We start from the raw sequence: 4,742 nt of genomic DNA on the forward strand, positions 1-4,742 counted from the left end.
ACGTGATATTTTTCGGTAGTTTTCGGATACGAATATTATATTAAATAATAAAATTTTACCAAAATTGGAAAATACAAAGGTTCACAAGCACGAAATGGCAATACCGCTCAACAATATTTGTATATTTGTCACTGGCATTTGTCATAAAGTGGCAAATCAGATATTTGGTCATTTGCGTAATTTTTATTTGGCTTACGTAGCAGCATTGCGTTCACACGATTTGGCCACCAGGGTTGTTTTTCATTTGCCACAAGAAGGCAAATATTTGGCTTTTCTGATAAATGACAAATGTAATTTAGCGTTCACATGATTTGTCTATGAATTTGACAAATTTTTAGCCAAATGTACAAATCGTGTGATCCCAGCTTTAGTATCTATATATAATTTCTGTCATACGACTTAGTTAGGCAATCTGTAGCAGCCACAGAATTGAGCTATGTATATATCAAACTAAAGTGCAAGCTGCAGTTGCAGTTGACCGTATTTGTTACAAAAGTAAAAAGTGACAGAAAAGTCGATAGCGAGTTATATAATCCATTGAAAAATATTAACCAATTTTCTGTGGAATTGAGATACGGAAAAGGTATTAAGTATTATTCATAGTTTGGAAATATATTTCACGAAAGCAAAAGATAAAAATAGTTGAGATTACTTTCTTCTTAAAACACCTAGGATATCACTGACCATTAAAAAGGACCCTGAACGACTGCAAACCCCAAAGCATTACACATTTTTTTATGTGATTTTTAAAATGAACGATCCAAAATTAGCCGGTATACATATTTTAAAATTTTTAGAATCAGTGGTGGAATTTTTGTACTTAAAGGGTCTGCGAGGCGTATTCGGAGTGGGTTTTTTTTAGTTTTAACACAAAATTGACTTTTTATTTTGTTGTTTAAATAAAATGTGTGTTATTATTACAAACCCACAACTTCAATATTCTTTAAAAAATAGGGCAGGACTAAGTATATTTTAGCTCACAGGTTATCTTTTAAGTCACATACGCCTCTAAGACGTATGTTAAACTTTACGTTACTCTCAAATAGATTAGGCTTCTAGGGTTAAAAGAGCTTCACACCCAGAAAAAGTCAGCTAAATACATTTCTCTCAACACATAATTTGGTTATAGTTACATTCTTTGGTTATAGTTACAAAATCATGCGTTGAGATAAATACTTTTAGGTGACTTTTTTTCTGGGTGTAGTTTAAAAGTGTGATATTAAATGCCTTTCACCATAAACGGCGACAATTTTCAGTGATTATTGCGTTTCAGATTACGTAATAAAGCCCTTGGACAGATATTGTGAAAGGTTGGACTATAGCTTAAAGTAGACGGCCCACTGTACGAAGCTTAGAGTAGGGTAAGGCCCTTTAAGAGCTTAAAAATTATCCTGGGTTATCAAGTCTCTAGCAATACCAGATTAATTGTTGTCTTTCATTAAGTTCTTTAAATAAATTTTGAGGTAAATACTCACCCGAATTTCGTTTTTAATAAAATGTTAGTTTAATGTCTTATAAAATTTACCTTTTATGCACCGTTTACCGTTTATGCATCTTAACCATACATCGAAAATTTGTTTTAGATAATCAATGTGGAATAATTGCAGAAACGATTAACCGGTTTGTTGAGCAACCGAGACGTCGTCCCCCCCCCTCCCCCCAATGCCAGAAACATGAATGTGTAAAGATGAAAATTTTGGGATTTTTTCATATGTCAGATCCCCTACCCCCTAAATTCGATCCTGGCGACGCCCATGTCTGTCAGTGCAGTGAATTGAAGGGTTGATGATAAATGAGTCAAAAGTGTTATTTTACGAATTTGGTACTGTTATAGGAATTGTGTTTGCTTTTGTTGTTGTGCCGTTTGTTTACTTTTACTTTGCCAATACACAGTTGGATAAGTTATTACATTTCGTTGATGAATTACAAAAACACAAATAAACACCATAAAAAAATTAGATGCACTTAGAGAAATCAAGGTTGACATTTCAGATTTTTTGCTGGCAAAATCTTGAAAAGTGTCAAATTTAACTGACGGCTGGTTTGGCAAAAATAGATTAAAAAATAAACGTAAAGTGAAATTACATATCTAAAAACCAAAAAAGTTTATGTCGATTTCGTTTCTATAAAAATGTTGCTCTGTCATTGCCTTCTTAGGATTTATGCGTAGAGGGCAAAGAGAAGGTTACATTTTTCGATAGAAACGAAAACGCCATTAATTGAAAATGAAGAGGCAAAAAAAGCAATTAAAATCGTAATTGTTTAGTGTGCTTGTGTGAATTTATTTTACACATAAATTTATGGATATTCTTTGCAGATTAGTGATGAAAGAATTTATGGTGCTTCTGGTGGAGCTATAACGCGTTCCTTGGGTACAATTTTGACTGGATCTGGTGAAGTACATATGATAGTATAAATTTTGTGGAATATAAACTATAAGAAAATTGTTCGTACGTGAATGTTGCGGATATTCATTATTCCTATGGTAACTTTAAGCTGCGAAATATTAATTGTGATTGCCAAATATACCAAACCTGCACCGCGATCAAGACAAAATGGTATTTTTTTTTTACTTTAATTTTATTGTTGCTATTCTTCGGACTAAAAATCTGGGTTTTTAGCGTTCCTTTACTTTTTCCGGTTATACTCTTTGAGTTAACGCATTTTTCTTACGCTCTTGCATTTTGACACTTTAAAAATTTTTGTCAGAAAAGATAAGGGATGAACTTATTACAACTGGGTTGATTTCTACGTCCATTGAGAAACGCCGGGTTGTCATGAAACAAAAATGCATATGTATACATAGGTACATATCGTCGTTTAAAGTACAAAACCGCGTATCAATAAAATGCAAAACCGCGTATGTGAGGTTGCATAAATTATGTTCTAGAGAGTAAAAACACTCATGTTTCAAAATGGTTCTCTTTTTTATAAAGCATTCGCGTTTCTGGCTAGTATATTTCACGACGAATGGATAAGGATTGAGCCAAGAGCTTGTGTGAGCAAATCCAATTTTTGGCAGCAAATGTCAGTTACGCGATTTTGCAGAATGACAAACGCGGTTTTGTACTTTAAACGACGATATGTATGTATGCATGTATTCCAAATAACTATGCGCGCACCAGAGTAACTACCGACGTTAGCAAAACAAAAATGTAGATTCTGCAATTCTCTTCCGAGTGGATTTCAACCCCTGCCGATTTCAATTCATTGAAATTCACTCGGAAGCTAACTGCAGAACCAGTGTTGCCGCGAATATTTTTAGCGGTAGCCAAATTTCTTTAAAAAAAGGGCTAAAAAAGAGCTAAAAAAAGTCGTTGTGGCTAAAAATGGTAGCTAAAATTTTTTATTTACATATACTTATGTATATAAGTATACACGCAAACATTTTCAATAAGTAATGGTATATAAAAACATTGAACTCTCGAAAAAAACTAATATTTTATCCAACCAAAAACCTTTTTGTATAAAAGGGGAAATATATGACACCAGCTTGCTGACACTATCAAGTGATTGTACCACCAGGCTCGAATCATTAACATATCAGCATGCTGGTACAATATTTATTTCTTTACAAATGAGGTCGACGAAAGAGCGAAATGATTAGAGCCGAAATTTCATAATTTGTCTACCATTTTGTTAAACATTTTTTTTTTTTTTTAATTCACAACTGCCATATCGTGAATTTAATCTTCCTCAAACATGGCTTTGGCTCATATCTTCTTCTTCTTCTTCTTTTTTGGCGCTGTAACCGCCTAAGCGATTTTGGCCGAGTTCAGCAAAGCACGCCAGTCGTTTCTCCTCTGTGCCAACTGACGCCAATTGGAAACGCCAAGTGAAGCCAAGTCTTTCTCCACCTGATCTTTCCATCGCAGTGGGGGCCTCCCTCTTCCTCTGCTACCACCAGCGGGTTCCGAGTTGAATACTTTCAGATCTGGAGCGTCGGTGTCCATTCGAACGACATGACCAAGCCAGCGGAGCCGCTGTATTTTAATTCACTGCACTATGTCCATATCGTTGTAAAGCTCATACAGCTCATCGTTCCATCGTCTGTGGTACTCGCCGTCGCCAACGCGTAAAGGCCCGTAAATCTTCCGCAAAATCTTTCTCTCAAACACTCCAAGAGCCGCCTCATCGGATGTTGTCATTGTCCATGCTTCTGCGCCATATACCAGCACGGGCATGATGAGTGACTTATAGAGCGTGGTTTTCGTACGTCGAGAGATGACTTTACTCCTGAATTGCCTACTCAGTGCAAAGTAGCACTTGTTGGCAAGAGTGATTCTACGTTGGATTTCAATGCTGACATTATTATCGGTGTTAATTCTGGTTCCCAAGTAAACGAAATTCTCTACTTTCTCTAAATTGTAACTGTCAACAGTGACGTGGGTGCCAAGGCGCGAATATGCTGACTGTTTGTTTGATGACAGGAGATACTTCGTCTTGTCCTCGTTTACCACCAGACCCATTCGCTTTGCTTCTCTATCCAACTTGGAAAAGGCAGAACAGACTTCGCGGTTTTTGTTACCGAGGATATCGATGTCATCGGCATAAGTCAGCAATTGCACGCTTTTGTAGTAAATCGTTCCTGATGGGTTCAGTTCTGCAGCTCTTATTATCTTCTCCAACATCAGATTAAAGAAGTCACATGAAAGGGAGTCGCCCTGTCTGAAACCCCGTTTTGTGGCGAACGTCTCGGAGAGGTCTTTTCCAATTCTGACGGAGCTGGTGGTATTGCTCAA

Source organism: Rhagoletis zephyria, unplaced genomic scaffold (assembly GCF_001687245.7).
Source record: "Rhagoletis zephyria isolate East Lansing unplaced genomic scaffold, Rhagoletis_zephyria_1.1 Rzeph_scaffold_02309, whole genome shotgun sequence".
Taxonomy (NCBI): domain Eukaryota; kingdom Metazoa; phylum Arthropoda; class Insecta; order Diptera; family Tephritidae; genus Rhagoletis; species Rhagoletis zephyria.